At 36.8% G+C, this 9,449-nt stretch overlaps 1 long non-coding RNA gene across 1 annotated transcript in view; it reads left to right on the plus strand.

The window, feature by feature from the left end:
• The window catches only part of LOC145982662 (uncharacterized), a 277,107-nt gene extending 276,844 nt beyond the window's left edge, over positions 1 to 263 (plus strand). The window contains exon 6 of the long non-coding RNA XR_014441124.1: positions 81 to 263. This is a non-coding gene — a long non-coding RNA (uncharacterized LOC145982662). The remainder of the gene's footprint in view (positions 1 to 80) is intronic.
• The last annotated feature ends 9,186 nt before the right edge of the window (positions 264 to 9,449 follow it).

Consider the following 9,449-nt stretch of genomic DNA (forward strand, 5'->3'; position numbering starts at 1 on the left):
ACAATCTGGATATATATATATATATTTTAATTTGTTGCAATATATTTAATTTCTAGCTGATCATTTTTTTTTTATTTCAGGTGGAACCCCCCTTCTGGTAGGAGAACTGAATTTTCGAAGAACAAGTTTTCAAGTGAAGAAAGGAAAACAAATGTTTTCTAATTGAAACTTAGTAGCAACAGTTGCTCAGCCAGTGCTTCTGGTTGGGAGGAAAACTATTGGTATGCTCTATTGTATCTATTTTTAGAACTAATAAAATATATTGAAAATAAGAAATTTGACTTATCTTTGGTTTTGAGATAGAAAAATAAATTTAAAAATGTAGTGTTTATTAAAAATTTATAAAATTCTTGGACTTATATAATAAATAAAATAGGAAAAATCAAATTTTTGACTTCTATAATACAAAATGTGCTAATTTTGGCCAAAATTATGCTTAAAAAATCACCCTAAGTCCAATTTAAGAAAATTTTGAACCTTCCCCACCTAAATACTTTAGGCCAAATGTTGATAAGAAGAGTCTCAGGTGGGGTGTGGTAAACTTTTTATTAGGTATTTAACAAGATAAAAGCTCCCTTTCCCGACAAAGTGCTACATTTGAAAGAGTTCAAGTCCAATGTTGGCAATGATTGGTACATCAAAAGGAAATGTTCAGAATGTAATCCCAAACATTTCCTTTGAATGTACTAACATAGACTCAATTACTGCCAAAATGGGACTTCAACGCTTTCAAATGTAGCACTATGCCTGAAAAAAGAGCATACAAAAAATCTCACCTTATTACAGGAAACTGCAAAACACAAGGTTTACAAAAATTCCACCCTCCGAGGGAAAACTTGCACTTTTACAATGTCTGAATGTCAAGGTGTAATGAAAGTAACCAACAAGTCTACATATTCCACGAGGTTATTTCAGGTCTCGTTTCACTTTGAATTCTTCTTGCTCTGCAGCCTCCTCCACTGACCCTATCCTTAGATTTCCATCCAGCTGCTCCTCTCTTCGCTTCTGGCCTGGTGAACTCCACTTGCAGGCAGATGGCATCTGGCTGTTGGTGGGAGAAGCGTCATTTCCTGGACTTCTATTGGAGATGATGATTGCAGCATAATGGACGAGAACCTTGCCCCATGTTATTCGAAGTTCATCAGTGTGGTCCTTACAAGGCCTGGAAGATAGTTCAGACTCAATGAGAGCAGCGACACCATAAAGAAGAAAAAAAACCTTTAAGTTAAAACTTAGAACAGAGGAATGTAACTCCAAATATGAGGTTTTCTGTTTTGTTTAACAAATTGCCTATGGAGAGCTCTAGTTGGAGTTAAGACATATTCCTAAGAATACATTATTTCCTATCTTCTGTAATTTTGAGAAACTGAAGTTACATCCCTCTTCTTCTCACATGAATTAAAATGCACCCTTAAAATTAAATATTACTAGGGCTGAGCCAATGCTCATGTATCGGTAACAGTACCAGCCAATACTTTCCTGGCATTTTGCAGAGCCCCATTATCCTAAAATTATTAAAAATTCAAACTTTCTTTTTATTTTGCACAAAAAGTGTATTTTGTGATTACATAATATCTATTATAATATTCTCATGTAATTTTTGAATTTTCTAAAACAAATTTCTTGACACACATAATCACATAAGAATATGTAGACACCATTATTGATCAATAGTTTGAACAAATTTTAGTAACAGTATCGGCATAGACCTAAATATTACTGACAAGGGAGGTTATCTAAGTGTACCCACCCTCCCTCAAATGTCAAAATGAAGTGGGGATCTGACCCCTGTGTCCCCCTCCAATTTCCATGAAACTTGGCACAGAGGAAGAAATGCATGTTTTTTTGTTTCGGCTAAAAAACTTAGGGGGCAAACCCCCCCCCCTTCAAATGTCAAGATGAGGACAAATTGAAGTGGGGATCTGACCCCTGTCTCCCCCTCCGATTTCAATTAAACTTGGCAGGTGTATAGAGGGGCCCAAAGGAAGAAATACGTGAAATGTATTCATGGAAATCTAAGGGGGAATTAGATATAACCTCCCTTGTAAGTGAATTATGGCACAATCACAGAGTAATACTTAGATTATGACTAGTCTTTCTCAAACGAGTAAACACTGCCTCAATAAACTGAAATAGAGTGGCCACAAATGGCAAAAGAAAAAGTCCATTACAATTTTGTTTAAAGTGTACTTATGGTCAGATAGGCTAATTGGGACTGGACCTGCAATTTAAAATGGGATCTGAATCAGTACCTCCATTGGGGATACCCAGTCTTACCATAACTACTCAACTTCAAAAGAGGTTGACTGAACACCAAGTGACGAACCAACTTACTCAGGCATTTGTGTCTAGCTTCCGTGATGGAAGTGTTGCTGTTAGAATTCTGTTCACCAATGTAAAAATGTTCGCTGTTGAGGAGGTTTTCAACTTGCAAAATGACAATAATGGATGCCACAAGTCCACGAGAAACTTGAGTGAAGGGTCATCAGGAAGGGGGAGGGGAGGGGAGGGTGGATAGAAGATAGTTGTTTGTGGTCTCTGCTTCAATACATGGCTTGCATGAAGACACACAACAAAGTGTTGCCAATCTGAAGCACTCTTGTGAAGGCAGTGGAGGGGCTCTCACTTATTGCACAAGACTCAAAACAACTTTCTGGTCAAGCCCCAGGCAAAATGCTATCATTGGTAGCTTTAGGTCTCTCGGCATAAATACAGCATATATCTAGAACCTTGATAAAATTCAATTATGATTTCCGGTTTCCAAGGAAAACTTTCTAAAAATTCAAGGATGCAAACAGATGTCCTTTCTATTTCAACCTTACGTATTACAATCAACCACACATATTTAACAATATAAAGGATCAGTGTGATTCCAATGTATCAAGAAATTATATAATTCAATTAAAAGGTGTGTGATGTGTGTGTAATATTTAATTATTTACAATGCAGAGTTCACATTTGCCATTTCACATACTCAGACCAAAATGCAAACACAAGTCATAAATGTTAAGGGATATGTTAATTTACGAAACATTGTTTACTGTAGATGAATTTCAAACTCAAATTTACCTAATGAACTTCAAGATATCTTGCAATACTCTGTCAGATAAATTGTTCTGCAAACAGATTGAGAGAATTTTGATTTATTTTCCACGCAGCTCTCTCTTCTTTACCTTCCTTTAAAAATAAAACCTAAACTGTGAAAAACTTGCCTCAGGGCATTTATAAATATGTATAAATTGAATGGGATTTGGATTAATAAGAGTTGCAATTTTTCATGTCTACGAAGAAAAATTCACTCAGAATTCCTGGAATTTCCAGTGAGTAGCCACCCTGAAATAATACCTTCTTGGTCAAGCCTCCAAAAATTGCAGTGTGTTTATGCTAAGAGGACTAATCCTAACAAACCTAATCTATCCACGAAGGCATTACACACACATGGGACCAGGCCAAAGGCAGTAATTTTGAATGATTAGTGCTTTGAGTACACAATTTATCCATGGGATATTGACTGACTGATTTAGTTTATTTTACTTCTCATTTCTGCCACTTTTGGCTAATCGCAAAGATGAAGAGTGATGATATTGATGAAGGGACACAAAGAACACCCATGCCAAGGCTGGGATTTGAACCCGGGACCTCTGGTGTTCATGGAATATTACAATGTCTTCGAGCATCTTCTGCCGTTTCATTCACAGCATGTGACTGGGTGTGCAAATTAAATATTCAATGAACGAGTCTTCATTTTCCCAACAACAGTAATCAAATAAGTATTCCCTGTTGGTGAGAGCAATGTATGCATTCGAAACGTTAGAAGCCAACATCGACTTAACCTGGCTGGTAAGCAAAGAACACTTGTTTGAATCAGGTTGCCAGGAAAGCTACAATTCCTATAATCAAATAAGTAGGTTTGGACTCTACAGACTAAATTAAATGTTAATCTTGTAGTAGCATACTGGTCTTAAGTATTAAATGGGGTATACACACATTCATGTAATAGGTGTACTTCTGCATATATATTATGAACAGCGATGTTTTACTAGTCTTGAAACACCTAATACTTTGATATTGAAGTTCGTGTTAAGTCCATTTTATGCTGTTAGGTAATCAGGACTGAACCTTCAGTTTTAAAATTAATACAAACCACTATGCTATTCATAGGCTCACACACACAAGGCAAACACAAATTAGTAACTCAAAGTAATGGAAATATCTGTCTCTTGGCTGCTACAACATGCTATCTGGTTGCAAAATATATCATTATGAACCTCTAAACTCACAATTGACACTGCAAGTGAAATAAGCTAGCAATAGTTGATAAAAAGGACAAAATTTCCAGCCCCCCCCAAAACAACAGCTTTTTTATAGAGAAAAAAAAATACCTATTCAAAAACGCTGTTTTTTTTTGGTTGTTGTTGTTTTTGCAATTCTAATCTCAACTGTGAATACAAACTGATGAAGGGTCACTTACACAGGAAGTTTGAACCTGGAAACTGAAATTGTTTATCATTTGGAGTGTGATCTCGGAATACTGCAAAAAAATTTAAAATAATTTCCTTTACAGATAATCACACTGGTTACAAATTATTGAGTGCATTTTGATATGAAGAGCTCGGGAGTAAAACATGCTAAGTGACATTTTGGTCATTGTTGAGTAGTGTTTCGTTTCGTCAACATATGACAGAGCTAGACATGTTGGTAGTCATGGTATCTACCAGTTGTTTTGTGTAAAGTATGGTTAAAGTATGGTAAGTAGCAAAGATGGCAGCGAAACAGCAGTTACTGAGATGCAACATGTCTCGGAAATTTCCCGAGTATTTAAGTCACGAGGAATATGTACCACCGAAAAAGAATGAGGAGAATGAAGAGGTTACCGATGCAGATGCGAGTAAAACTGAGCATGGCAACAAATCATGTAAATACCATTGTTTACATGCAGCAGTGTTAATGATGGCAGTTTCGAAATAAATTTTACTCTTGTACTTGGATATGAATTGCGATCTAGTCGAGAAGCATATACTTTCCGTATACTAATATGAATACCTGTAGTCACATAGAAATTTGAACCTTCATTCTACTGTAGGTTTAAGAATGTTTCACTTCCTTTGACCACAAAAAAATAACACTTCGTTGCAAGTCAACCGTGTAGCGACTATATTGTACGTGCTACTGCGCAGATGCATACTGCTCGATCGTCAAGGCACCTTTATGGTGTGTTGCTAAGGAACCTTCTTGAGTGCCCAAACACAAATTTTCATTGTGCATAAATCTCCATGAAGTTTAGAATAAGATTCCTGTTATTTAATGACTTCCCATCATACAATTTCAGTTTGCTTGCCTGGTATTAAAAGTGATAAATTTTAGGTATTTTTGTGTTATTTGTACTCCAAAAATTATAAAATATACTAATGCGAAGACTTCAACATCAACCACTCAGCACATAGTTGTGGTCTTAACATGGAAGTCAACAAATTTAGCAAATTTCGCACACATCACAATACAAAAAAAATAATTTCCATTGCCATCAAAACCTACATTTTTTTTCAAAAAAATTACAAAATTCAAATACCACAGTCATGTTGCATTTGAAATTAAAGTTCATTAAAAGCAGAATAGAATGACACCAATTTCAGCTTTCGAGGTCAAATAGTTCTTGATCTACAGCTGTTCAAAGATTTCAATAGGTCGTCAAATATTGGGATTTTTGCTTTTTTGAAAGTCGAACTTAAAAACTAGACCCGAAAAAATCTGAAATTTGGCAGTTTTCGTCAACTACCACTGCACCAAAAATTATCAATTTCTGCGATGCCAAGGTTCAGACCTCTGTTGATTTGGCATGGAACGAACCTATAACAAGTAGCTCACGTTATTGTTTATTGAATAAAATTATTAAAGCCATTCACTTTTGTATTACAAATTATGGTTGCTATAAATCAAAATATTAGTGAACTGACATCATAAGTCAGCTTGAATAAAGCGGTATCTGATCACTCATTTTGATAATGTCTTTGCATGTAAAGTATGGTAACTACAACAATTCCTTGAACAACCCTGAAACAAATCACATATAGCACCACAGAAAAACATAATTAGGATGAAATGTGACAAACATACAAGTGAATCACATTTCCTGTAGTTTAGAAATTTATTTAAACTTATAACTCAGATTTTGTTTGAAACGTCAACTTTCAATATCTGCAAAACCTACATTTGGTCACTTACCATTTTTTACTCCCCGAGCACTTCATATATATTGAAGCAGCCTTTCTTTTGTTGCAAATGACCAAGAGCAGCAGTAAGTGTTTGTGTCGACATCGACCAAACATACATGGTGCAGTCAGTGGCAAAGCTTGGTCTTAAGAAGAAGGTAAGCAATGCAGTACTCCGAAAAGGGGGGGGGGGGGGGAGTAAATAAATTATACAGCCCATTGCCCCAATTTATTAAAAATAATATATCCCCAATTCCTCTCTCAGTGGCCATGATTCTTAGTTCAAATTATTGATATAATAAAATACTTGCTATTACTTACAGCTTCCCGTACACAATTTGAAATATCCATGTTTGTTTTCATAAATTCTCAACACACCAAACAAAAGAGACCACTAACTTCACTTCACTCGTTCTTCCCACACAAATGAAAAATGTTCCGAAAAGCTCTGAAACTAACAGAAAAGAGATACCAACCTTTAATATTAATTAAGCTTTGGAATAATAGGTGATTACAACTGAAAGAAAATGCACCAGTTCTTTTTTAATAATATATCATATTAATAAAAATAGTTTAATTCTTTTCTTTACATAAGTTTTATCAGGAAAAACATCAGTTTATTTAATTTGTTTGCATGGAAACTCAGCATAAATATTGTGTACATTATTTGGTAGTTGTCAACACTGGCGTGGCATTGCAAATTGAGATATGAGAGGTGTGAGGCGGACAACAGCCAGTTGTTCTGCAGATTCCAGCACTCTGCGGTGCCGGGGACACCACGTTTGTCTTAATCCCTGAGCGTCAACATTATTGACACTTTTTTTACAAATCGGGAAAATTTAAAGTAATGCTTTAAACTTTGAAAAAGGTAAAAGGTAAAGTGTTCCCCTGTGCATAGCACCATGCCATGAAGGTGTATAGGGGGTGTGGGGGTAACGCCCCACACTTTCTTGATCCGGTCGTGAGTGGAGGTGATGTGATCACCCAGGTACCCATGTTGTTCGATGCTGGGTGGGCGCCAGGGCCGCTTACACCGTTACAAAAGTTCCCGGATTTGAACCGGCCGGGGATCGAACCTGGGACCTTGAGCATGGTAGTCAGTCACGTTACCGACTGAGCCACCGCGGCACGTTTGTCTTAATCCCTGAACGTCAACATTATTTACACTTTTTTACAAATCGGGAAAATTTAAAGTAATGCTTTAAACTTTGACTACATGAAATATGGAACAGTTACAGAATTATTTAAAGAAATGATTATGTTTATAATAAAGGAAATGAAATATTCATCTTCGAAGTCATATTAACAGTTATATGCTTTCTGCTATTAGTGTGTGCTTTCTGCTTGGCTTGGCTGTTTTCGAGAGAAGCTGAAAAGTTCCGAAAAGCAGAGCTTTTATAAGTGGGTTGGGGACTGTACCTTCACCAGCATCTACCCTTCGCCATATGATACTTCAGGAGAGTTAGTTTCTCGTGCAGTGGCTGCAAGCAGAGAGGCTGCTGCTTGCCAACGTGCTGCTGAGGGAGTTTGTGACCGTAAAATTTTGTGAAATAGAGTGCAATAGAAAGTAAATAAGCCACTCAACATTAAGTACATTAAATAATATTTTAATAGTGCAAGCAGTGCTTGCATTGCTTCTACTATATCTTCGCCACTGGGTGCCATGGTAGCAAGGTGGGAAACCTCAGTACCAAGATGGCTACTGTTCAAGACAGATGTATGTGCATTCTTTGGTTTCATGAAACCAAATCTGCAATAACCGTTCAAAAGACATTTTCGGTACAAGTGTAATCCTCCTAGTAAGGCCCACGTTAAACATTGGTATCAGCAATTTAAGGATACAGGAAGTGTCGAACATAGGAAAGGTACTTGCAGACCATCAGTCTTCGCAGACATTGTACATCGAGTAAGAGGCACTTTTACAAGAAGCCAGGGTAAATTCCTATCACGTGTGTTGTAAACAAAACTGTTCAACATTGTCTATTTAAGGTAACAAACTAAATATGGATGCATTATTTGTACTGTGTAAAACTGTTGCCAGGTTATTGTGAATGAAATACTGACAGTTATTATATAATTAAGGATGGAGAAATTGATTTGATATGGTGAAACTTAACAACCATTTACAACCTTTTACGTAATTATCAGTGATGACCATTCAGTTTTTAAGCCCACTTCATGCACCAATAGGTTAATGTTGGCTGGTTTAAAGTGATATTTGAACCACTATGTTCCTCCACCAGGTATCGAACCCGGGACCCCGTGATTACAATGCAACAGAGAGGCACATAGTGGTTTGGATTCCACTTTAAACTATAAGTCCAGTCTCGATTAGCCTGTGCATAACAAAGGTAACGAGAATATGGTGAATAAGAAGTTTGAAGTTCAGATTTGCACCATGTTGCTCAATGACCCGTGCTTATGTACTTCTCATGACTATCTTGGAACGAGAAAGGTCTAACCTTCACGAACATATTTACCTAAAACTTAAACACAGATGGGATTACTGTACTGATGACAACATCCAACATATTTTGCCTGTTACATGGACCTATCGGATCGAACTGTTTGAATTTTTATGGATGATAACCTTCATCTTTCAGTAGTTGTAGCTGACTTTGCAGATAGAGTTATAATTTTTGGGTGCAGCTTTCAAACTACATGGAGGAAAATCCTCTTATCTAAAATCCTTTAAAAAGGGGGTTCAAAGAGCCCCCTGAGAAAGGCCAAAATTGTGCAAGGTTGTAAAGAGTAAAAACTGCCTCAAACAGTGTAAGATGCCTGCTCTTCTCAAAAAGCTATAAACATTTGTTAAAACACTTGTCATTTCCTCCCAACATGGACGATAAACATTTGGAAATATTAAAACTTTAAGGAAATAAGAATATGCCGACCACTTAAAACAGCATTACATACATGACACAGCAGAGGGGGTCCAGCCCTTACAGCAAATGAGACATAAGTGTCCAATTTGATGTCATGTTAAGATGACCTCTTCTTGAAAGGAGAGAGTAACACCGTGCACAAATGGTGGGCTTGACAGCATAAAGCTTGTTCCCCCTTGCCTCGTCCCATTCTTCTTGCAACGTATCAAACAACAAAATACATTATGTAGGTTCCTCGCTGGCACAAGGTGGCGGCACAAATGAAATAACCAGCACAGTCTTCTGATCTCAACCCAATAGACAGAGAGCAAACACAACACCAAATAATGTAAAAAAAAGAATGTGTGCAGTGGCA

The sequence above is a fragment of the Lepisma saccharinum genome, unplaced genomic scaffold (genome assembly GCF_977018435.1).
Source record: "Lepisma saccharinum unplaced genomic scaffold, izLepSacc3.1 HAP1_SCAFFOLD_296, whole genome shotgun sequence".
Lineage (NCBI taxonomy): Eukaryota > Metazoa > Arthropoda > Insecta > Zygentoma > Lepismatidae > Lepisma > Lepisma saccharinum.